Source organism: Prinia subflava, chromosome Z, assembly GCF_021018805.1.
Source record: "Prinia subflava isolate CZ2003 ecotype Zambia chromosome Z, Cam_Psub_1.2, whole genome shotgun sequence".
NCBI classification, from domain to species: domain Eukaryota; kingdom Metazoa; phylum Chordata; class Aves; order Passeriformes; family Cisticolidae; genus Prinia; species Prinia subflava.
Genome location: NC_086283.1, coordinates 33,351,348 through 33,377,286, shown reverse-complemented (window position 1 = coordinate 33,377,286; position 25,939 = coordinate 33,351,348). Strand labels below are relative to the sequence as shown.

Here is a 25,939-nt window from a genome sequence, read left to right as displayed (position 1 = left end):
ATTGGGTGGGGGGACTTTCAAAAACTGTGAGATTAATTTAGCAAAGGCCACATGGTTAGTGAACACTCGAGGTTCCACCAACCGAGCAGGCCCTGCCCAATCTGAGCCCCTGAGAACAACAGATGGAGATAAGGTTCCAGTAGTACACATGAGAGGTATGCTGGGAAAAACTGTTTGGATTAATTCTGCCTCCAGCAAAGACAATCCCACCCGTGGAGTTGTCTTCGCTCAGGGACCAGGATGCACCTGGTGGGTGATGCAAAGGGATGGAGAGACCCGATGCATACCTCAAGGAGACCTTGTTTTAGGATGAACTACCCACATCATGTGTCTGTACCCATATCTGTATGTATAGATGTATATAATTTAGGACATGCATGTGTATATATATATATATATTTTGAAGGTTTAAATTCAATGTAATAGGTTGGTATGGAAAAAAAATTCGGGGTGGATGATGTTGGGGGTTAGATTTGGTTTTGTTGTTTTTTTTTTTCCCTCTTCTCACAGAATTTTTTCCCATAAGTTTCCAAGAAGCCTTAATGACTACTTAGTCAGGACAAAAAGAGTGCTTGAGGGATATAGCAGCACGAAGCTACACCTATTGTTTTTGAGTCCCTGGGAGTGTCCCTCAGAGGGGAGAGATGATTAGCTTTGGGGAAAGGCAAAAAGACAGATCTGGGGGAGGGGGAGGCACTCTTGCTCTCAGCGCCGAGGAGGACGGTCAGGCTGCCCTCTGCCTCTGCCTCGTCCTGGGAAAATCTATCGTCATCTGCTGTGTACCCGGGAATCCTGAACTCGCTTTCTCCAGCCTCTCCCCCCACCGCCGCTGCTTCTTCGGACCTTTGAGGCTCTCCTGCTACTCTGTAGCCCTGCACTGCCCAGCCCTGCCGGGACACCCCTGCTGTTCCAGCTGCCAGCGCAGACCTCATCTCATCCACCAGCCCGGGACCTTTTCCTTCCTTCCAGTTCAGCCTCTCGGAGTCCTGCAGGGGCACCCAGATCAAACTGCTCTGGGCTTTTGTAAAAGAAAGCCCTCAAGGTTCTTGGTTCTGTTTATTATTGATGCTGTAGTTGTTGTTTGTTTGTCGTTTTGTCATATATACTAGTAAAGAACTGTTATTCCTACCCCCATACCTCTGCCTGAAAGCTCCTTTAATTTTCCTTTTAATTGGAATAATTTGGAGGGAGGGGATTTGAATTCTCCATCTCTAGGGAGGTCCCGCCCCTTCCTAGCAGATATCTGTCTTTCAAACCAAGACACCTTGTTATATCAGCTGGCAAATTGTGACATTTGCAAAAAAAAAAACCAAAAAAACCCAAAAAACAGACTGACTTTTGAACAAATATGAAAATTAAGATATTTCTATTGTAATGGTAAATTTGAAGCTTGCAAAAGAAACTTGTGCTCCAATAGTAGCAAAAACTGTGAGCAAAAGCAGATGGAGAATAATGCTGAACGGCAAGTTTCTTTCATACAACCACCAGAGATTAAACTATCTTAGGTAACCACAGCAACCATTTAACAATACCCAGTTTTAAAAATCAATAAATCCTAGTTATTTTTGCAACTCAGTAACTTCTTGTTTACAGCTGCTCAATCCATATGGGATTTGCAATCAACCCATCTCATAATTCTGTTTATTTGCTATTGTTTCCCTTGCTTCTACTGTTAATTTAAAATTCTATCTCTATGCTTTTCACTTGAAAATATGTCTTTTCTATTTCATAATACATTATGATAACACACCAAAACTTTAAATGGCAATTATGGATACCTCTATATTGTAGAAATCAGTCTGTGAAACAAAACGAGTGATTTGAGCTCAGTTTCATTGGAGACTCTAGGAAAGGCATGCACAGAACGACAGAACCATAGACTGACTGAGGCTGAAAGAGTCCAACCCCTTGCTCTGTCAGGGACACCCAGAGTCAGGCGCCCAGGACCATGTCCAGATGACTTCTGAATATCTTCAGGAATAGGGTCTCCAGAGCCTCCCTGAGAAACCTGTGCCAATGCTTGGTCACCCTCACTGTGAAAAAGTGTTTCCTGCTGTTCGCAGGGAATTGTCTATGTTTCAGTGTGTGCCCATCACCTCTGGCCCTGTCACTGGGCTTGTCTGGGAAGAGTCTGGTTCCCTCCTCTGTGTGCACTCCCTTCGGGTACTTGCACACCTTAATAAGATGCCCCATGAACCTTCTCAGAGCTCCAGGCTGAACAGCCCCAGCTCTCTTAGACTCTCCTCAAAGGAATCATACAGCACACTGGGATTGAAAACATGACAAAGGGCCTTTTTTTATATCGAGTTCAGAAATATCTACATTTTCCATCCCTAAAATGAGATGTTCTATTTGTGACCTGACTGCGCATTGTGATTTCCTATTATGCAATGGGTAAGTATATTGAAGAAAAGACACCAATACTTATTCACCAAGCAGTAGGCACAAGTAAACATTTGCAGATTTAGGTCATAATAAGTACAGAATTGGTAGAAATAGAGATAAAATATCAGTATCCAAAATTATGGAGTGAGTTAAAATAAAAAGGATCCATGTTTAAATGTATAACACCATGCAATGATGTTGACAAGTCTGAGGTCAGCTAAAAAGATTATGGCCAGCTTAGTACTTGGTATGGACATGGAAGCAATAATGTAAAATGGTAATAAAAATCTACAGTGTGTATGCAAAGTGAGCGTATTTCTACTGAGATGAGCTGTCTCAATTTGAAGAAGCCAGAAATTTCACGGAAAAGACATGTGAAAATACGTGCCAAAAAGGTATGCCATGATCAACAAAGTCCTCCCACTTGGAATCCCCTGGTTCAGTCCTGCCATGAGATTTTCATAATTGATGCAGACAGCTTCACATAAAACATGAGTGTGAAAGCAGCAGCTATTCCTTTTCTGTCAGGAAATGTGGTACCTATCAGAAAATAATAAAATTTTTGTATGAAAGAGATTATTCAGAAAAAAAAATTACAAAATTATTCATTGAAATAATTTGTACTTAAGAACTATCTGTGTTGGTTTTCTTCAAATAAAGAAATTCCCAAACACTACCAGAAGTGAAGATTTCAGTGACCAGAAGAACTGAAAACATCTGGTTTTAAAGACAGACAGATAGTAAATGATTCTTCAGACATTTGTGTAATTATACAGATCATAATACTAACCTCCAGTATATTCACAAAAACAAGAGAAAGGCTCTCCAAGCAAGTGGAACTACATGTCATGAGGACATCCAATTTAAGACAGAAATACAAGTTCAATGCTGTAAAACAGCTGGTGACCATCAGGCCTGTTTAATTCAGACCACAAACTCATTAGAGCAGGAACTGCTTCTTTGTTCGTGGCTGGTGTCTTATTTCTTAATTGGCAGTATTATTACAAAATGAGAGTAGAAAAAAAAGCTCTGATTTTTGCTAATTCAAACCAGAACTAGAATGACATCAGTTTGTTAGTGTTGGAAGATAAATTTTGACACGCATAAGTAACAGAAACCCTATTACACTATGTCAAGCATTAGAGAGTCCAATTGTTGGTGGAGGGTTAAAAAATATAATTTCTGGGTTAAGTTGAGGTATGTGTAGGGGGAGGAAAGTAGAGAACGTACAACTGGAACTTGACGCAGCTAGCTCGGAACAAGCGTCAGCTTCTGCAACCAGCTCCATGCTATTGTAATGACCGAATCAAGTGTGACTGCAACTCAGGGGATAATTGAGAAGCATTGTTTTAACCAAATCAAGTGTGGATCAGGGTAGAAGCGTAGGTATGATTTAAGATAGTAACTAAGGAATAGGATAATCAGTATCTAGGGGTGGGGGTTAGTTAACATGTGTATAATTTAAACTATAAAAATCACGAATCGACTCTGTATTCTTTGGACATCAGATTTGGGTGTATTATCACCCCTGTGTCCCGCGCGCTTGAATAAAGAACCGCATATGATCGCCTTCGTGTGGTTATATGTTTTCCTACGCTAACACAATCATGTTTGACTTTGCTATGGTCAAACATTCTGTTCAATACCAACATTTTACACAATCTCCTGCTTTTAAAAATAGAATTAACCCTTCCTGTTTCCATTGTAGATTTCAATGAAGATTCAGAATCTCCTGATGAAAACAGAAGTGAAAAACACCAGTGTTGAAAAAAACTATACTTCTGAAATGCTAGCACAGGCAGAATTGAATACTCAGCTTACTTCAACCTGTCTCATAGTGATGTATTTCCCTGGTTTTGTTTGTAATACTATCCAAATATTATTAACTAAGTCTTTCCACTGACAGTTCTTGTGTGCCAGAACAACAGACTGAATTTTGAAAATAGAAAAAGAGTGTGCTAAAAGAGAATAATAAAATATTGATATTTATTAATTTCCATAATAGACATGAGGAGGAAAAAGTAAAAGGGAAAGAAAACAGGATCAGACATTGCTTTCACGAAACTGTATAGAATGACTCAATTGTGCTCCCACTGAAGGAAGAAAAATACTTTCACTTGGTATTAATGGAAATAGGCAAAAGTTTTCTGTCACCTAGAGATACTGCAAACTGAAAAGATGTGTATACTTGAACACTCTCTGGAGACAAAGAAAACATTACATTACATTTTAGTTTTGTTCAATGTTATTTGGCCCTGGAAATAGAAAGATAGTCTCAACAACACCAAAAAGCTAGAACATCCAAACACTGAATTAAAGGTATTTATTAACACTTTTGTCTGGTTAGGAAAGGTTATGAAAGGCATCTTACTTCAGCTCATCCAGTACATCACAGTGGAGGGTCAAGATTTCTATTTTTAGAACACAAACAAACCAGTACTTTTAAAAATCAATCAGTGTATGAATAGATTATTTTCTTTGCTTCTGTGTGCATTTTTTTCAAATATGTTTGAAATTCAAATCTTAAAATATACTGTAAACTCCCCAGAATATTAGATTAAATATTCTTCTTCTTTCTCTTCCCACAGTATATAGATTCCTATTTAAATACCAGTTCAGCTGTAGGCAAAACAGCTGCTAGTTCACTGGAGGCAAACTTAAACCCATTTCCTGTTCCTCTACACCCCTCTTTTCTCCATGACTGAAAGGTGCACATAAGAGGCCATGGGTCAAATCCTAGTCTCATCCAATCAGGCATAAAAGTCAGTGAACACCCATGAAATCAAGGCAGGAAGGATAACATGCAAAAGGAGCCAAGTCTTTTAGGCAGGAGCACTAATCTGCTGTCTGCAAAAGAGCCTTGTACACTTTTTCCTTTTCAAACAGTTTGTGCACATCTGTGAGAGTTATTTACCATTTCTGTCCCTGCTTTTCCTCAGGGCAAAGATCTGTTGGTACAAGGAACCTCTTCCCCCCTCCACCTTTGTCACCTGGCTTTGTGGACCTCCAGCCACTCCACTGTATTCAACTGGTTCCTTGCCAAACTTCCCTTCTCCTTAGGAGTGGTGTCCCAAAGACAAAGTTCTGATTTGCATTTGACAAGCATATCTGTGTTAAAAGAATCTGTAGCATGTTCACAACTGAGGGCAAGTTGCCTTCAAATACACATACACAGCTTCAGATATATCTTGGGTTTTAAAAGCCTTTAATGCTAAACCCAGTGCAATTGTCAGCATTATAATAGTGATTTCTGACACGCCACTGGGGATTGTTTCATAATCAGAAAGAGAAGAAAAAGAACCACAGAAGTAAAAGTTCTGCCAGAAAAGTAGACCAAAGCAGACAGATGGTTCATATTAACTGAAAGGACATCCAGATTTGTGATTTTCTTTTTCCTTAACAGCAATATCAACAAACAAATTCAGAAAGCCCATAATATTTCTTTAATTAACTGTTCAAACACTTAGTCTCTTTGTATTCCTTAGGTGACCATCAACACTATCAACTTCATCTCCCATACAGACAGGGTAACCCGGGATAGGTGGAGATCTCACCCTGTTCTGAAGACTCTTCAGTGGCAAATTGTGCACAAAACCAAAAGGCATAGTGAAACCCCTGACATACAGTTTTAATAAAGCATCATGCTACTAATATATTTTTCCTGTCCTAGCACAGGGCATGCAGGATGCAGTGACCCTCTGGGGCTGCATGTGGTGAAAGAAGCCACACATGATGCAATGTGTGTTTATGCTGCTTGTTTGTAAACATCCATTTATTAGAACACCCAGACAGATCTGCCACAGTTTCCCTTGTCCCACCTCAGAGCACACCAGAACAAGCATATCCTCAGTGACGAACCGTAGGAAAAGGTCCTTCAGCAAAGCAGTCATTACAATAAATTGTCTACTTACTCCCATGTACTCCCCAGTGGCAAAGAAAATTATGTCAAAGGAGCTCATCTGTGTGCTTTTGTTTCTCCTATATTAGTTCACTCTGTAACTAGGTCCCCAAGAGGCTTTTTTCTTCTTGATGCTCAACTTTCCACTTAAAACCTAAAATTTGTGGCCACTAGACTATTATCTCCAGGCTTGCAAGCCATCTGTCTTTCTTCTTGTGTGGTTTCCACAGTCATATACTATAATCAGGATCAATTATGTATTTGTTTCTAACAAAAACAGCCACTTCTTATGGTTTACTCCACTTCTTCATACAGTGATTGAAACAATTCTGATTCCTGTGTCCCAAAGAGAAGAGGGATTCTTACAAAATAAATAGGAGATTTAGTAGACAGGATGTATTGGAAATAGTTCTATTCCCACACAGCAGGTCACAACGTGGGCAGAAGTTTTCATTAGCAAGTTACTACTAGGCCATGAGAAATCCTATGAAAATATTAGGACAGCCTCTGAAAATCTTATCAAACATCTGAAGCTGACACTTAGCACTAGACAAAAGCAGTACATAGATAAACCAAAGAAGAAAGAGGGAGAAAACCCTATCTTTTTCATACATGAAAATTTGTCTATGCAGTGAATAGAGATGCAGGCTCCTATAGCCTAAACGATGAAGCAAACCAAAAGATGCAGCCTCATCAACCATCAGTTCCCTGGACTCACAAATCCTCCTCTGTGAAACAGCCCCATAAAGTGCCTGAGAGTGTGGAGATGGCACTGCTCCGACATCAGCTGGGAATGCTGTGGGCCAAAGGCCCACCAGAGGGAGAAGTTTCTCCTGTTGAGTTTCCTCAACAAAACTTCAGTTATAAACATACAGGAAAAAACAGGTCCAAGTTCAATCTGTAAGAACACTTTGGCTGTAAGAACACCTCACCCTTGTAAATAATGGCTCCAGGAAAACAAAGGCAGCCAGGCTACACCACTCCTTTTGCTCCCACACAGAAGCAGATCTCATTGGTTCTGCTCTGTTTTACACGCCACTCAGGGTACAGTGCCAGTGCAACTGCAGAGAGCCCTCCTTCAGCCCATGCTGCTGCACCACACCCCAGCCTGTGCCCACCAAGAGCCTGAGAAGCTATTTGTGCATGGAGCAGCAGGAAAAGGAGGCCAGCATCTCAACAGACCCAACAGGACCCAGCTGAGCCAGCATTCATGGCAGTCACCAGAAGAAAGACTATTGCACCAATTGACACAGCTGTTCAGAATATCAGGTATCAGTATTTTGAAAGTTTTGTCATTATTACTAGATGTCAAAGGAATTATTAAGCTAGATTCTAGTGGTATCTGAGATGGCTGCAGCAAGGTTATGGTGACCCATATAAAAGTCTCAGTTCACATTTCTGTGGCCTGGGATTTCAGATGAGTCCTATTAGCAGATAATTCATACATTTAGTAAGTGTTTATTTGTTTCTAATTGTTCTCCAAGCTCCAGATAACAGACCGTAACTACAAGACCTTTAAAAGCTCAGGCATGACCCAGTAAACCATCAGAACAAGGAAAAGGCCTTTACAGATGCATCACACTTTAAACTAAAAAAAATATGTTTAAGGCTTGCTACTTGTTCTAATTTCCCCAGCAAATAAGTTGTTTTAAAAAGAGGTTACTGAAGTAACAACCACTTTCCTTCAATACCCCTTGAATTAGGGGGAAAAGAAATGAGGAAACAAAAGAGGTGGGGAGTAAATCTTCCACTATTGATTTGGTCTGCACTTTTCATACTGTGTAACAGCAATGCGGCTTAATAACTCTAGCACATTTCTTTAAGAGAAAAACTTCTGGTTTTAAGCTTTCTGGAGTAAAAACTAACAGCAGAATGAGGATTTGCTATCCCCAAGATTCCCAGACTGCAAAAACTCAGTTTATGTAGAAAACATATTTTGCTGCCTACTCACCTCCTACACCTGCATGGATAATTTTGTTTCATGTGCCATTGCCATAAATATTTTTGTTGCAGTTATTGATGAAATGTGAAAGAGGAAATGTTGAGTGAAACAGAACAGAATGGTGAGAATGGACACAGAGATGGCTTTGAGACCTTCCTTCTACCTACATCTCTTCTGGAAGCGCTGTTCCTCCATGGATGTCAGCATAACCAGGACTCAGAGATGGCCAGGGGTAAAAGTCCTTCTCTGCTTGCTGCAAAGAGTAAGGAACAGAGAAACAAGAGCAGTTCTAGCTTGAAGCATGTTTTGTGTCATCTTACCTGTGTTTAGGTTTGCTAATATGCAATTAGTATTTCCTAGTTTTGTAGAAATGGTTGCAACTGTTCATTTTTCATGTTAATTAGCATAAGAGAGCAAAGTAAGTATCAAAAGAGATTATGGGCACTTGTTTCTACAGAGGATTTTCTTCAGTGAGAACTACAAACTACAGCCAAGATGTTGTGGATAATGCTGTAAGATATATGGTGGGATTCTTGGGGCTGTCCTAGGCAGAGCCAGGAGCTGGACTTTGATGATCCTGGCGGGTCTCTTCCAACTCAGGATCTTCTATGATCCTATGAGAATTTGCTTGTAACATTTTTTCTACTCTTCTAACTGAAATGAAATGAAATGAAATGAAATGAAATGAAATGAAATGAAATGAAATGAAGTAAAATAAAATAAAATAAAATAATAAAAATTTACAGCAAAATACACAACATTTAGGCCTAAAATTACATTTTGTCCCTGATTCTTAAATCAAATTAGAACTTGTTATCCACATGAGAACAGCTTAGATAAAATAGTAATTTCTTAACAGTGTTGTCATTACTTATATATAGGAAGAGATAAAGCTAAATTTCAGTTAAAGAAAGCTTAGCAATCCAAATCCAAATCAAATATTAGCAATCCACTTCCTTTTTGCACGTACTTGGTCTTATTTAAAAATTCTTTTCTCAAACACCTCTTCAATAACTCTGCACTTTTGACATTTTCTCAGCTGAAACACAAACATTCTTATTGTTCATTGTGAAATCACTGAAAACTTACAGTCAAATGTAGGTCTTCTCTTGTGTTTTTCCTTTCAAATCTCTGCACATTTGGGGCAGGGGAAGAAGGAAGAAAGCAACAAGAGTGTGAGAGGTCAGCATAAGTACTGAAAATTTTAAAAGCTTACAATAGTAAACTGAATTTTTACTTTTAAGTGTCCAAATGATACTTAGATTTTTTTATTTCTCCATCACTACAATGAAAAATCAAGGCACAATTATTATTCTCTCACAGCAACAGCTAAAGTCAACACCTGGATTCTGTTCTGAGGTGCATTGGAAAGCAATGTCTTAGAGAAAGAAGTAAGCAGAATTAGAACAATGTGTGTCTAGCACAATATGTCTCACACTAACACCATGCATATAAGAGACAACCTCTATAAACAGATTTATTTGGCACGGCAGACCTCCCAGCTAAATATCACAAAATGAAATATAGTTTTTTGGTTAGTTGTTTGGGGTTTTTTAGACTGTGGGATGCTTAACATGTTATCACCAGATACTTGTACTTTTATATATTTAAGGTAGAACACAACAGCATGTATTGCGGCACATTAAAAAAGTCTTACATTTGAGTTGTGCTGCCACAAACAACTGCAAAAATGGTACTGTCTGTTCCTTAGGAATATGTATATAGACTTTTCAGCAAGTAATGTTCTTGTGCTCTCTGCTTAATGTAAGAATGACCTGCTGTGCCCTTGGTTTTGTCCATCACATTGACACGGCATCTGCTGTCTGACACAGAGCTCTAGCAATCCTCATGCTACAAATTTTGTACCATTTTTTTCATGTCAGTGACAGACTTTGACTTCTGTTCAGGTAGATTAGAGTAGACGGCATGGATCTGAACAATGCATACGTGGGTCTCTCTTTTCACTTGATAAGTATCCTGCTACCAGCCTTGTGTTCTCCATTCATTACTGGGAGGTTGTTCTATCCCAACACATATGATTTTAGGAAGCTACTTCAGCTGCCAGTTGCCTTTTCATTTTAGAATCATAGAATTATTTAGGTTGGAAAAAACCTTTTAAATCAACCTATCGTTGTTATAATTTTGTGCTTTGTTTGTCAAATTACAGAAGACAGGAGTGGTCAGTACACAGCTAAACTCTAGACAAACATGCTCTATGATAACAACAAAGAAATTTATTTTCATGGCAATAGTAAACTACCCTTATAGCAGCCTTGTTGAACAGAAAAGGATTAAGACACTAAGTAAATTACTGTTTTCACTAGATTAAAATAAAAAATATTTCAGTAAATTCAATGAAAATCAATCTCTTTAACTATTTGTTACTATAATTTATCAGCTTTAACATTGCTTAATTTTTATATCTATTACATGCTAATTTATCATACCAGCTTGTACCATGAGTGATTTAACTGTCATTAATAAAACAATAACTTAAAGAGCAATAAACTGATATTCTGGCAAAAATATTCAGATGTGATTAAGTTCTACATGAAAGAGAAATTAACCTATGATGTAACAATGATAAGAAATTTTCAGAAACTACAGTACCTTTAGGAAGTCCATTGACAATCTAGAGGAAGACTAAGAAAATTATCCTAATCTTGTGCAATGTTTTTCCCAAAACTAGCATTCTATCTTTATGTCTTAACTTGATTTTCAACAAAGACATACAGAAAATATGAACTTGTAAACAAAATTCACACTTCTGCTGGAACCAAATACACCAATAAAGAGAAGACTGAATTTTATATTATTTTACAGTCTTTCCCAAATCTCTGCTGACTTTTCTGTTTCTTTTTGTTTAAACTTTTTCACTGAAATCTGTCAAATTCATAAGTATAATTAGTAAACTAATTTCGCCATTTAAATCCATAGTTACATACAGAAGGAATACCTGTCCCAGAAGACATACAGTCATCAATGGGCCTAATCAGATACTGAATGCAGATCCCAAGTGCTATCCTAAATGATTTCATCCAGGAATTTGTTACTTCTTTATTAGACTTCATGTGCCTGAAAACTTTGACACCCTAATCTATTATGTAATCCTCTACAAGTTAGCTTCCAGTCTTCTGAATTCTCTATTAGTAAAATTATCTCAAGGAAGTGCTCACATGCTAAAGAGTTTGTATATTTTTTCTGCAAAATTACCTGGTCTAACTAGTACGTTTTGTCTCTATCTGTCCTTAGATCACAAGAGCTAAAACAATACTATCATTAAAAGAGCAATCCATTCCTTAAATATGCTATTTTGCAGCTATGACACTCCTCAGATATGAATTACTGAAATTAACATGTAAGATTTTCAAAAGCACTTGTCATGACTTACAACAGATCCTGTAAAAGCTTTAGGGTTTAGTTTTGAGTGGGGCAACCCTGGTTGTGTGTACAGACTGGGAACAAGAAAGAAAGCACCACTGTGGAAAGGGACCTGGGGGTCCTGGTCAGTGGCAAGTTGAACATGAGGCAGCAGAGCCCTGGCAGTGAGGAGGGTCACCTCTGTCCTGGGGGGCATCAGGGACAGCATCAGCAGCCAGGCAAGGGAGGGGATTGTCCCACTCTGCTCTGAGCTGGGACAGCCTCGCCTGCAGTGCTGGGGGCAGGGTACATTCTACATTGGGTATCACAATGTAGAAAGACCTTGAGCTGTTGGAGAGTGTCCAAAGGAGGCCGACAAGGGTGGTGAAGGGCCTCGAGGAGGAGCCTTGTCAGGAGAGGCTGAAGTCACTAAGTTTGTACAGCCTGGAGAAAAGGAGACTGAGGGGAGATCTCACTGATATCTACAACTTCTTGTGAGGGGAAGAGAAGAGGCAGACACTGATCTCTTCTCTGTGGTGATCAGTGACACAGCCTGCAGCTGAGTCAGGGTAGGTTTAGGCTGAACATTGGGAAGAAAGGTTTTTTCACCTGAAGGTGGCTGGGCACTGGAACAGGCTGCCCAGGGAAGTGATCACAACACCAAGCCTGATGAGAGTTTGAAAATCATTTGGACAATGATCTCAGGTACTGAGTGAGACTCTTCGGGTATCCTGTGCAGGGCCAGGAGCTGGATTCAGTGATCCAAATGGGCCCCTTTCAACCCAGCATATTCTGTGATTCAATGATTTATTAGAAAGACGTTGAATTAATAGTAGTTTTGTTACTGGGATGCTCCCACAGGATTAGGTGCTTATCCATGTACTTGAAATACACAATAGACGTGATGCAGACTCACCTTTACAGCTGCACTTTCCCTTGTTCTATAATGTTTGCAAAACATATTTTAACCAGCTTAAAAAACAAAATTATCAGAGAATTATCAGCAGGATATAGTCCTGAAAACATAGTCTTTATCATGATATGAGCCTAATGCAAATGTAACAAAGCAATTCGTGCTTTCCATTTATATAAGCTGCCAAAACAGCCTCTGCAAAACCCAAAATCTGAGTCCAAATGTAGCTTTGCTTCTAGGTTCAACATAGTATTTTCTTCTGTTTTCTGCGCTTCCTGGATTCACCTCCAAATGGATCCAGGAAAGGAAAACAGAAACATAAAACTCTTACCTGTAGGTAGGAGTTTATTTTCCAGATATGCCTTAACAAATATGTGACAGTTAACATCCTTGGTTCCCTAAAATGGTAATTTCTTCTTAAGAAGCACCTGGAGGTATACAACAGTTCAATATTTCTTCATGTTGGCTTACCTAGACTTATTTTTGTCTACAACTGGGTATTATGGAGCAATAGTTGCAAACTTTTTCTAAATGTTTCGTTTGGACTCCATTAATTTGTCAACAGCAGCTATTTACACATCTTATTGTGACCTCTTGTTGATCTATGAAAATTAATGGATAGTTCAAACACTATTGATTTTCCCCATTCACAAAAACTGCAAAAGAAGTATGCAAGTAAATAAGGATGAAGTAAAATGTGTTCCATCTCTTATTGTGTGCACTGTTGGGTTTTCCTCCCCAGTAACAAATTATTTTAATAACTGGGCTAGATCTAAACCACAGAAAATACCATGTGAAAGACATATGCCATAACAGATTACTAAATATAACCACCACTGTAACTAGTTCAGCTATAAGAAATCCCAAACAAATGAATACTAATAAGATGTTTACAATTAAATGTTACTCTGGCTTTTTCTAGGTTCATAGACAATGGAAACAAACCTTTAATACATGGGATATTTGATGGTAACTGGACAGACAATATCTTGGGGGAGGAAAAATGTTCTACTTAAATTGTTACAATTTTTTTTTGTAGAAACTTAACCCATGTTTGGAAAAGATCCAGTAACTTGACATTATCATTTAGAGCTTTTAAGGTTTCATATGAGTGCATTGCTACATGGTGGCTTCATACACAAAGAACTGCAACAAAAAAAAGAAGAAAAGAACATCTGGAGTGCTTTCACATCTTCAGACATATATTTTAAAAATCAGGTTCTACCTTACTATTAATGGCAGAATAATTTATCTTCCTTGAAGTTTCAATTGCAGAGAAAGAAACCAAATAATTAATAGCACACTAAATTTTTTATATGAAAATCCTCCAATAAAACCTACAAATTGTAACTCAGAGTGGGCAGTTTCAGGGACAGGAGTTATAGTTAGTTTAATTTCCTAGAATTGAGCTTAAGCCTACTAAAAGCAATGAGAAAATACCTTCCAAAAAGTCCTGAGAAGATTCCATTTGCTGGGGACCAGATGAGAATTATTTTACTGTTTATCACCTTGAATCAACACTCTCCATTTCATTCTGAGATGAGACAGTAGGGAAAAAAGACAAAACTCTGGCTTTGGTAACACATCTGGTTTTCTGATGTTATACTGACTACAGCTGTAAAACAAAACAAAACAAAACAAAACAAATAAACAACCCCCAAACCAAAAACCAAACCAACCAACAAACAAACAAAAACCACAAAAAAACCACAACACAACCAAAAAAACCCAAAAACCAACCAAACAAAAAACCCCACCCACAAACCAAGCACTGGGAAAATAAAAGAAGAAAAATCAAGACTACATAATTTCAGAAAAATGCATTTTGAAAATCCTTTCCTAATATGCCAAGAATTGTAGCTGCCTGGAGCTGGAGAAATATTACAGACATGTTCTTGCTGGCCTTTATAGCTGGATGGAATAATGCACACACCAGACTCAGGTATCCATTTAGGTAACCATGACAGATCTTGTACTTTCTACAGTTTTCTGAAGTTTTCTGCTGATCACAACACTCAAGTTTGACCACCTTCGAATTAACAAGAACATGAAATTTTGTCAACAGTCAAATAAGACCAACTGCTATGTCTGCAGATTCTCATTTAAAAAGAACCATTTTATCTCTGTTGGCTTCAGTGAAATTACTTGTAAGGCATTTGAAGACATTGTCAATATGTCAGAACAGTTTTAAGACATAGCTGTCAATACTTGTATCAGATATACATCCCCTAAATTTGACTTGGTGATTTAAGTATAATATAAATGTCAAAGGAATCGTAAACTGATTTGGTGTTTAACTGTGATATGAACTTATGGAAATCCTCAGTTCAGCTCCTACCCTTGAAATTCTGAAAAGAGATTTACAAGAAAGGCTGAAAATTGAAAAATGTAGACAGTTATGATGCTGATATGGGTCACAAAAATGGGTCTAGTTAGAGGAAGAGGAACTCTGGAATATTACTGAGGACAAGTTCTTATTCTTAATTAGAGTAAAATTCTTTGTTTCAGGTGGCACTAACACATATTGACCACCACCTGTTTTACCAGAGTGAACTGCTTTATTCAAGAGTATGCAAGAGCCTGCATGTTTTCAACCCTGCCAGCCTTTTTTAAAGTCCTGTATTTTAAGTGCATTTTCAGAGATGACTGAAAACTGTCATCCAACATTCACCTACTGAAAAATTATAAAACAAGAGGACAAAGAAGAAAAATAAATCACAGCTTTGTCAAATGCAGTATGAGGTACTAAGTTATCTCTGTCAAGAGTTGCACCAGAGCACGTGATGGCTGACATCCAGTCGTGGAGTTTGACTATCCTCAGCTATATTTGCACCTAGAGATCAAAGGAGGAGAAAACAAAAAAAAAGGAGTAAAATACATACACAGGTCCTCTCTCTGCCAGCTACACTGTGTCCTCTAGTGCCTGAATTTTCATTTAAACAGCCTTTCTACATTCCATGTATGCTTTTTCTAGGATAAGTATCTGGGGGAATCAGTTTAGAAGTCAACATCCTTTTACTGCTTTATTTCCAGTCTTGGAAGGCAAAATTGACATACTGACAATCAAGAGCAGAAAAAAATCAATTCTGAACTACACTGTGTTGAAGTTTGTTACAATCTTACCAAACTTCTTCCTCTGCCATGAATATATTACACCATACATATCTGTAATGTTCTTTACAGGAAATAATAAAAAGAAAAATCATGAATATTTTCAAGTGATCTGGATGACAGCCTGAGAAAACAGCTACACTATGTAAAAGATGTTCTGTCAGTTTCCTGAAAATCAACCACTATTAGTTTGAGATTCCAGACTTACTGCATTCCATCTGTTAGGAAGAAATGTTCAAATAGTAAACAATTAATGATAGAAAACTGATATGAATCAAACAGTTTTGCAGGAATTTTTTAGAGGTTTATAGTATTTCCTGCATTCAGGGAAGGTTGTTGCTGAAGACTTAATAATACACATTCCTCACAAAATATTGCTCCTCTTGCTTTCCACAGCCAAAAATGGTATAAAAATCTTAATTTGCAAAGCAAATTAAGCAGTACCATCTTCAGCATGCATTATCTCATTTACTATTTAAATGAGCAGTTTTTCAGCAGTCCCTCCTCTCACCTTCTCTATATATAGAGAATGCTTTTTATTCGAAAGATGTAGATTACACTTTAACCATATTTGTTTTATATAGTGTTATATATATATTTTCAGGCCATATGCATTCTTTTCCCCATCAGGCCCTCTACATCAGCATGGCTTTAGGTCAGGAATTATAGGCCTGGATTGACCATGGGAAAATCCTAAAAATTAAGTCCTTCAAACATCAGATTGAAAGGGCTGTTCCAGTTCATCATGCTATAAATTGTTATTTCAGAGATCTAGTTCTGTATCACACACAGAGATAATTGCTCATGATGGTACCAGAAATAATACATGAAGTTCTCATTCCATTAGGGTGTGCTTCCAGAAGTCTTAAATATAATTTCCTTATGTTACATAATGATAATAGGCTGAGAAAGGTGAGCTGGATAAGTGATGATTCAAGTCTGCAAGGAAGAAGAACAAAACTGTCATGGTTATCTTCTGGCACAGTGATACAAAATCTGGTGGAATTTTTATGGAAAATACTGTAACATTTTCCTCTAGAACTATTTTTTTAAATTTTTATCACTTTTTCTGAAAAAAAGATCTATTGAGGGTCTGGGCAGTATGCAAATTACTACATGTTTTGATGTTGCTTTAGTTTTAGGACTAGGATTCAAACATCATTCATCTTAAAAATCCATAGTACTCTAGACAGCACGACTGTGTTTCAGCCACAGCTTTTTCTTGGCACATCCACAGGGAGGACATCCATCCGTTCGTCCGTCCACAAAGCACCAGGATGAGGTGTCACCGCGCCCCCTGCTGTCCCCGGCCAGGCTCTGGGACTCACTCCGGTGCTGCTCCTATTAGTTGTTCCTGCCTTCCAATCAATCATTTTTCTGAAACACAGCCGAGCTCAGGACATTACAACAAAATATGGGAAAACCAAGGGCTTTTTATCATAAAAGCCTTTTCTTTTTAATCCCTTTTTTCTTCAGACTACATTAAAATGTCATTTAGTACCTTCCCTGTCACATGGATGCCTTGAGCGACTGCTGCTCAAAGTATGCAGTGAGGAGATACTCCAAAATTGCAGCCTCATAACACGGTTAAGCCCCAGTCCTAAAAGGCTTGAAAAATGAGGTTAAGATCTAATATAAATCAGTTTTCTACAGCTGCAGTAAGAACTGCTATTCCAGCAGAACACAGCTACCTGTTTTCTTCTTTTTTGCATTTAGAAATGGCAGAGTATTGCTGCAATTAAGTACAAAAGGAATGCAGGAAATACTACACATCAGAAATCCATGTGCTATCTTTGTTTGTCCTGGACTTGAGAAACTTCTAATCTCTCCTTTCTGCAATGAGTGTCAAGTGCTTTTTCTATGAGTCAGATAATTAAATCTGAAATGGGGCTTTGTCAGCCCCATATGAGAAGTGAAGTCAAAACAATTGTGAAATCATCTCAATTAATGCTGAAACAAAATCAAAGGGCTCCCCCACTACACTTTACCACCACTCACATATTCCTAGCACATTTTCCTAGCACCCAGGAACAGGAAGATGTTTCATAAGAAGTTTTGCCATGGAGAACCACTGTATTAATTGAATAAAGTGACAGTAAGTATCTCAGACCAGTAAGCCTAAGTAAGAATAACATAATTCTATAATTTTTTGGTTTAAAGACTTGTGTTCTGTGAAGAATGACAGTAAGTATTGTTCAGTATTTTAAGCAGACATTTACAGCATTGCTTTTTAATGTGTGGAAAGCTTTTCACATTAAGCAGCAGCAGCTGTGTTTTATATTTGTTACACAGGTTCAGTGCAACATAGAATCTGTCACTTTAGAAGCCTCTTCTACCTACTGCAGGTTTACTAACATCCTTCATATTTACTATATGACCCTATATATAACCTATATTGCCCTGTATTATATAAGTTATAATATAGGGTTATATATGTATACATATATATAACTTTAATATATATACTACTAATCTGCATGACAGCTTTAACACTCAGATAAACATAAACAAATCCAAACACAATAAGTTATATGATTTCAAAATAAAATATTCTCACAAGTAGATGAATTTAATTTGCATCCAGGTGAGTATTAATGGAACTGGGTTTGTGAAGACAAGCTGGCGGAAAGGTTAGGAAGTCCCACAAACACCTGATATAAAAATGTAGTCTCTTCTTGATTCTATTTTAAAAATGCTCTTCAATCTTAGTTTTTCACAGAAAACACTTCAGAAATTGTAGAAGCCTGACACTTTTGAATTATTGTATTTCAGACATATGAATGCTTCTAAAAATAAGAACATTACATAACACACCTTTGTAGTCAACTGAATAAAAATGACAGTTTATCTAAAGTTTTCTAGAAAAAAATGTAAAATGCACAGGTGATAATGAATGAAAGTATGTTTTACTTTAGACTTAAGGTGCTGAATGGGTTTAATTTCATTATTAAAAAGGTGTCTAATAGAACTGTACCAGCTTTCACCTGATACCTTTATTCACTGACCTGAGGAGATCTACCAAGTAACTAGAAAGAAAAAACCCTAGAGATAGTATCAGGGTGTTGTCTTGGAAACTGTAGCCCAGCTGACTACAGCTCCTTGGAGAAAGATTTCTATATGAATACTCTTGTTTAGCATAAGTGCATTGTATTTCTCTCCAGTAGAAGCAGAGCAGTATAGTTAGCCACCATGGAATGATACACTATTCCTCATTCTTCCTTAGTGATACTCCTATAAGCCATCAGATCTGACCCAGAAAATACACAGCCATACTTGCTAGATTTGAAAAATCCTGTTTTCTGTACACACACACAAAAAAACCCCAACCAACCAACCAACCAACCAAACCAAAAAAAGATGATTCACAGAGTGAATATATCTTTAGTCTGTTATACAAAGAGGAAAAGCTACCTACTTAAATTGAATTTGCATCATAATGGGAAATGCACATTTAAATGTTATGTTTGGTGAATAAACTAATCCTAAAGGACATGAAGATGCATGTTTTGTAAGTTAAAGCTACAAACGGACTTCACAGATGTGTACACTTCAATTTCTGAGCTATAATAAAAGAGGTGGCACAGTTACTTGCTTCTTCTATACTTCCTTGTATCAAATAAATTCAAAGTAATCTCATTCATATCCTCATCTTTTGAGATCAGCCTCTTGTTGCCATGGCATGGCAAGGAGAAAGGTTAAAAAAAGTACAAGTCACATTTTTGGAAAGCCAGAGTGAGACGTTTTCCAATTTCAGATAAAGTCTAAAAAACAGTATTATTTTTGATACTATTTTCCAACCCTCTCTGCTACCACCTTTAATTCACATATTTTTGCAATTGTATCTCATTACATTTGAGAGATGACAAATAAGATCTATGCCTCCTCTACAAAGCAAAAAAACCTTCCCTATGACACACAGTATTTTGTGCATTAAAGAATAAAAAAGATCAAATTTCCTCATCACTACACTAATACTAAACTAAATAGCAACAAACCTAGCTGAGATGTATGCAGCTGTAGCACATTTCCAGAATAATCATAACTCTTCTTTACCTACATTAAAAGGCACATAGTAGAGTTCCTTCCTAGCACCCCTTTAAACCTTCTCCAGATCAACAACTGCCCTCTCCTATTAAACACCTCCAAGACACTTTATCCTAATAAGATATATTCAGAATGTGAGTCATGAACAACTCCACAAAAATCTCACTGAAAGATGAAAACTGTATGAGCAGCTGCAGATACTGAAACCACAAATATATTCCAGCATTCCCTCTATTTGCTTCCCAGACTTTAAAAGAAAAATGAGACTTCAACCTAAGGCTCCACAGGTATTTTGCCATCATCTTAACTAAAAATATGATTTCATCACTTACAGAATGGAGGAACATACAAGTGCCTGATTCTCTTCAGCGATCTATGTTAATATGTACATTACGGGATAGGGCACGTTAAGCTACAGATACCAGGACTGAGCGTTGCAGGAGCCGAAGGCTTCAGTGTTGTTATTCTCAGTAGTCTCCTGCTGATTGTGTGTTTTTTCATTATCTAGCTGGACTAAACTAATTGAGGCTTGCATGCATTACGCTTGAACAAAATTGTTTCCTTTAATCAAGCCAGAATATTTTTTAAAGTCTCAATCTCAGCCCAAGAAGAGGCAGGGAGGGAGGGCTTAAAAAAATTTCTGTTACTCCTTTATATTGCAAGACTGCTGTGGAGAAGAATTAGTTAGAATATGTAAATATGCACCAAATGGAAATTAAGTGATCACAAAATTTCATTCTCTATCATTATTATTGTAAATCAAACCCAATGCTATTATATATAAAATCAGTTCTCTTAACATATAAGGAAAAACTTTTGAGACTGAACTTTGTCCTTCACTGGAAAATGAGAAAGCATTTCCAAAAGTAGTCTAAGGTGGCATTCAGCAGTAAGCCAAAAGATTGAAGACATTGTAAACACAACACAAAATATGCTTATTTACAAAAACAATCATCCCACACTCTGCTACAATAGGAAGGAAAATGAAATAGTAATATTTATTACTTCTCTGAATCACTCCTTCATTATTTTAAGTAAAATCATGCTGAAAGTACATTTATATAGGAAAAGAGCTTCAGCATGGGTTTGCTCATATGAAACTTGTAAAGAAATCTCAACATCGTCTTAGCTAACATTGGCAGTGTGCATCTAGCATTAAAACCAGTTATTTTTCATTTCAGACAGATTTTAATAAAATTAAAATAAATTACTTTTTAAAAGGAAGAAAAAGAGGAAAAATTAGGTGTCAGACTTACAATAATTGACTATGCATGATTTGTGGATTTGAGTGCATATGACCAACAATTGCTACTTAAAACCCATCTCCCTCTTCAGGCTGTGTAGGTGCACTCAAACCATTTGATATTAAACATATAAAAGTACAGCTGGAACTTCTCCCAGTCACATGCAGGTCTTATTGAAAACGAATATAGAGTTTGTTAAAAAAAAAGACATTAGTTAACATGTCAGGAGCATGTTCAAATATAAAAATTTATTTATTAACAAAAGTAGAACTTTTTATTAATTTAACATGTTTTTCATTCAAGAGAATAAGGAATTCAGTGTGTGTAAGATTATTTCTTCTTGGCACCTCCAACTACATTTTTTTCTAAATAAGAAGTGCAGAATATGGAGAAACAAACTTATATCCACAAATGACGTCCATTATAACCAAAGTGTAAAGCATATAGAGTGTTTCTCAGAAATGTTTTATCCAAAAAAAAATCAGCATTATTTTAGACTGAGGTTTGCTTCCATTCCTTTTATCTTTCATAATTTGGAGGACCATGTTTGCACTGTCTGTCAATGATGCTGTGTCCACAAGCCCATTGATGCTTATTGACCTCATAATGAACAGAGCCACACCACACTCCCTACAGCAGTAAGCAACCTTTATCATAAAATATAATTTATTGCAGTAAAACTGTTATATTAGAATATTAGATTTTGACACAATGACAACATATGATGACTTTTTCCACGTGAACCTTGGAGCTTTCTTGGAGGAAAGCCAGAAGTACCTGACCCTGTCTGAACACCACAGAAATCGAATTGCAAGACAAGTACCTAGAGGAGTCAGCTCTCCCAGTACTGGTGAGGCCACACCTCAAGTCCTGTGCTCAGTTCTGGGCCCCTCAATTCAGAAAGAGCATTGAGCAGCTGGAGTGTGTCCAGAGAAGGGCAATGGACCTGGGGAAGGGTCTGGAACACAATTTCTATCAGGAGCAGCTGAAGGAAGTGGGGGTGTTTAGGCTGGAGAAAATGAGGTTCAAGGGGACACCTTACTGCGCTCTACAACTGCCTGAAAGGAGGGTGTAGCTAGGTAGGGTTGGTCTCCTCTCCCAGGCAACAGGATGAGAAGAATTCACCTTAAAGCTGCCCCCGGGGAGGGTCAGGTTGGATACCAGTAAGAATTTCTTCACAGGAGTAATGCTGAGATACTGAAATGGGCTGCCCAGGGAAGTGATGGAGTCACCATCCCAGGAAGAGTTCAAAATTACTTCTTCAGGACACAGCGCTTAGTGCTATGGTTTATTTGACACAGTGCTTGGTCAGAGGTTGGACTCAGTGATCTTGAACATCTTTTTTAACCACAATGACTCCAGAGCTCTGAGTCAATTTTGTGGGATTAACAAAACATTGCATTAAACAATGACTGAACAGCAGTCATACAACCTGGTACTTACTGCATGACAAATAAATGGCTTGTCTACAATACATGTTTAGACCTTTTTAGACCATCCCTCATTGTAGACATCAAATGCTGGGTAAGGCAATCTGTCACTCTTGAGAGGTAACTCCGAGAAGCATCTTCCTGCTGAGAGATCTCAGTGCAGGAGAGCTCAGTGGGCTCCGAAGACTGTGAACACCTGTAGTGTGAAGTGACAGCCTTGCAGTCAAACACCCCTTTGGTGTGTGTGCAGGTGTAAAAGCATAGCAATGCTTTATTCCACCCAGTTCAGACCAGACAAGGTACTGTGGTTCTGGCTCAGGGCATTAGTCCCCAGTAAGGTGTGACTTTACACAAGCTTGCAGTGTTTGCACATCAGGGTTGATTTCAGTCAGGCCTGTTTGTCAGCATGGCCTGAATCAGAGTACTGTTATCTCAGTAACCGTGGGTGCACCTGTCTCAAACAGCAACAATCTTTGTAAGCTAACCCAAAAAGCAAATGTATGCGCAACTACTAGGTATAAAACCATACACACCCACCACATTCTCTGGTTGAAGAACCATCACTGAAAAGTCTGAAGACTCATGCTTTTTGTTATATGATCAAATGTAATTCGACCTCCTGCATTTGTACCATGGCTGTCAAATTTTCAAACCATCTTTGTAATAAATAGAAAAGCAAGGACAGTGGTGATGCACTTTTCCTTGTGTTGGCCATGCAATGTGATCTGCTTAGAAAAATATTAAGCCATGGGAAATCACTAAGACTGATGTCCCCATTTCCCTATGCACTTGTTTCCATCCTCACAAAGGGGGACAACTAGTATCAGCTCTGAGGTGTTTTCACAAAAAATGCATTACTGAAATCCATTGCATTAAACTCAGTTGGACTTGTCCATAAAGCTCCAAAAAATTAAAATGACTGGGGTGGGGGGGGCACAGAAACAAGCCAAGACTACTACACATTTTGCAAAGGTGGCCATGAAGAAATTAACAATTACATTTCACACTGGTGAATTGGATCTAAATTGCAAGGTTTGAATCTTTTAGGCACTTATTAAGGCAAGTTTAATGCACTAGAAGTTTGTTATGTCATTTTAGACAGTTAGAAGGACATGTTATTCTGTACCCATGTGTCTTGGTTTAAAAGACAGATATCTGCTAGGAAGGGGGCAGGACCTCCCTAGAGATGGAGAATTCAAATCCCCTCCCTCCAAATTATTCCAATTAAAAAAATTAAAGGAGCTTTCAGGCAGAGGTATGGGGGTAGGAATAACAGTTCTTTACTAGTATATATGACAAAACGACAAACAAACAACTACAGTATCAATAATAAACAGAACCAAGAACCTTGAGGGCTTTCTTTTACAAAAGCCCAGAGCAGTTTGATCTCGGTGCCCCTGCAGGACTCTGAGAGGCCAAGCTGGAAGGGTGGAAAGTCCCGGACCGGTGGATGAGATGAGGAGCTCTGCGCTGGCAGCTGGAGCAGCAGGGGTGTCCCGGCAGGGCTGGGCAGGGCAGGGCTACAGAGTAGCAGGGGAACCTCAAAGCTCCGAAGAAGCAGCGGCGGTGGGGGGAGAGGCTGGAGAAAGCGAGCTCAGGATTCCCAGGTACAGGAGCAGATGACGATAGATTTCCCAGGACGAGGCAGAGGCAGAGGGCAGCCTGACCGTCCTCCTCGGTGCTGAGAGCAAGAGTGCCTCCCCCTTCCCCAGATCTGTCTTTTTGCCTTTCCCGAAGCTCATCATCTCTCCCCTCTGAGGGACACTCCCAGGGACTCAAAAACAATAGGTGTAGCTTCGTGCTGCTATATCCCTCAAGTACCCCTTTTTGTTCTGACTAAGTAGTCATCAAGGCTTCTTGGAAACTTATGGGAAAAAATTCTGTGAGAAGAAAAAAAAAAACAAATCTAACCCCCAACACCATGAGAGAAGAAGTCCTCAAGTAAATTGTTTCCAATACTTTTGAGACTGCCCCAGACAACATAGGAATGGATTACTCAGGGAAATTTCTGTATGTAACAGAGAGATAATTCTTGACTATTTAATTACAATGTATTTCCTACAATTTATGACTTACGTGAAATCTAACAAAAGAACACTTTCTGAAAGAAATTTTTATCATTTCCCCAAAATTACAGCAAGCAAACATTCTTGGCTGACAATTCATAAATCACTCCCACAAGCTACTATAAAGTATCATGTGCATTATTAATACCAATGCCCACCTTCAAAGCTTTGACAATTTATTTGATTCCTGACATGTACCATTTAAATACCTTTTATTATGATATTTAAATATGAATAGCAAGTTAATATTTAATCCTCTTCAAAAGGTATGCATGAAGTCACAGACAATATATTGCTGGTTGACTGCACAATTCTAAATAACTACTTTTGAAACTTTTAAGTACATTAGTAGTTTTGTATCAATTTCCAGTACTTTAAGAACTTTGCATTACTATGATTTTCACTTGTACCCAATACTAAAACTAAAAAAACCACCAAAACTCCAACCCATCACAAAACAAAAAATTAGACATTTAATCCATAGAGTATTTTTGTCATCATTAATGACATCTTAAAGACGTTTCATTTAGGTCTAATTCACCAAAACCTCTTAACAGAATTAAAACAACAAAAACCCAACCTAAATCAGCCTCATAGCTAGAACTATTTCAGTCACCGTATTCCCAGACTGAACTTCAATTTGATGCTTTTCACAAATGTGACTCAAACCCATACACAAACAAATTGCACAGGACACAGCAAGAAGGCAGTGAGCCAGGAAAGATATACTGTCCATTACATAAAACTGATTCAGTCCTTTTCAGCAAGGCAAATAGGCATAAATTAAAAATTCAGGGTTATGCTGAATGCAGCAATCTAAGCTATGTTCAAGAAACAGTTTGTATTTTTCAGCTGAAAGTATCTCCCAATACTCACCAAGTGTTGCGACACCTTTCCTCATATTTGTATTTTCGCTTATTTGACATCCAGAACACATGCATTTGCTTCAATAATTTTAGGCACCACACATCATAAAAACAGCATCTATACATTCCACAAAGTGAATGAAAACCTGGAACACACAGACATGTAACACAGTTATCTGAAGCCAGCATTATTTAGTCTAAATTTTCCCTCTTAATGTATGGGCTATTAAGAAGGCCCCAAAAAATGTCCCACGTGCCTTTTGTTTTGTTTTGTTTTGTTTCTGGAGAATATATGGAAGGGTTTCCCAGGCCTCTTGTGGAGGGGAAGGTAAACGATGAAGCAGATTATGACGACATTGTAAGCTTTCAAATTAGAGACAAATCAACTACACACAGTTAATGCTATGTAAAAACATTAATTTCTAATGACAAACAAATACATAAGTTACGGTCCAGAATTACAATCGTCTCTTCGCATTCAGCCTTGAAGATAAGCGCTCCCATGTCTCCTGGGAGTCAAGGGAATCCATACACGCAAAGCTTATCTTTTGAAGCTACGTGGCGCAGCGCGACTCCCGCCACACCGAACGCACGGGGTGACAAATCACGTGCGAGTCACCGGCGCCGCTCCCGCCCGTCCCCGCCGGCCGCGCCCCGGCACCGCCCCGCGCCCGCCGCGG

The 25,939-nt window shown here is 38.2% G+C and overlaps 1 long non-coding RNA gene across 1 annotated transcript; it reads right to left on the bottom strand.

Annotated features, from left to right (window-relative positions):
- Positions 1-21,324: 21,324 nt before the first annotated feature.
- LOC134564300 (uncharacterized) lies at positions 21,325-25,858 on the bottom strand. The gene is made up of 3 exons (XR_010083509.1): positions 25,722-25,858; positions 25,270-25,405; positions 21,325-24,207 (listed from the first exon to the last, which is right to left on the bottom strand). It is a non-coding gene; the product is annotated as an uncharacterized LOC134564300 (long non-coding RNA).
- Positions 25,859-25,939: the final 81 nt, after the last annotated feature.